Source organism: Mastomys coucha, chromosome X, assembly GCF_008632895.1.
Source record: "Mastomys coucha isolate ucsf_1 chromosome X, UCSF_Mcou_1, whole genome shotgun sequence".
Classification (NCBI taxonomy): domain Eukaryota; kingdom Metazoa; phylum Chordata; class Mammalia; order Rodentia; family Muridae; genus Mastomys; species Mastomys coucha.
In genome coordinates this window covers 152,835,901-152,836,789 of record NC_045030.1, presented here as the reverse complement: position 1 = coordinate 152,836,789, position 889 = coordinate 152,835,901, and the positions used below count along the sequence as shown (strand labels likewise).

Sequence of the window (889 nt, the reverse complement as noted above, 5' to 3'; positions counted from 1 at the left end):
GTTTAGCCAGGCCTGGCCATGCAGGCCTATAATCCCAACTACTCAGGATGGAGAGTGTGTACAAAGTTCGAAGACTGCCCAGCCTGCGACCAATAGAATGAGTTAAACACCACCTGGACTTGAGTGAGACACTATCTCAAAAGGTACATAGCTCTAAGGTGGAATGCTTGTTTGGCATGGGGGAGGGGGCCTAGCTTTAATTTCCAGGCTTACGAAAGAAAAAAAATGTTCAAAAGGTAGCCTGACCTGAAGCCTCGAGGGCCCTATTTTCTCCTGGTAGTTTGTAATTTGTTCAGGAGAAGCAGTCACTCAAGGTATAACTCAAAAAGCCCGAAAAAGTAAATATTTAGAGGGCTAAGTTTCTCTAGGGCGGTCCTGACCCGTGGCACAGTTGACTGAATTCCTCACACAGAGATCTTCGCTCTACTTCGATGTTCTCCGGAGAAGATGCAGCTCCTGTGGCCAGAGCATCTCTCGCGGACAAAGCCGGGAGCTCCGCTCGCTCCTGAGGGCTCCGCGTCTTAGGGCTCAGTCTCCAGGCACCGCCCCCTCCTGGTCCCCTGGGACAGACGCTGCACGAGACCCGTGCTACCACCTGCCTGACGCCTTGGGCAGGGAAGCCTGTGGGGGGTGGGGTGGGCAGCTGCCCCGCTACCGGCTCTGGAACGGCACCGGTGGGACAGCCTTGGAACCCCTGAGAACAGAGCTGCACGAGACCCGTGCTACCACCTGCCTGACGCCTTGGGCGGGGAAGCCTGTGGGGGGTGGGGTGGGGCAGCTGCCCCGCTACCCGGCGGCTCTGGAACGGCACTGGTGGGACAGCCTTGGAATCCCTGAGAGCAGAGCCGAGGACGCTGCACGAGACCCGTGCTACCACCTGCCCGACGCC

General features: G+C 57.9%; 1 protein-coding gene across 6 annotated transcripts in view; it reads right to left on the bottom strand.

Moving 5' to 3' along the window:
* Window positions 1–889, bottom strand: part of Bclaf3 (BCLAF1 and THRAP3 family member 3) — a 64,096-nt gene that overhangs the window by 62,781 nt on the left and 426 nt on the right. The window lies entirely within an intron of this gene.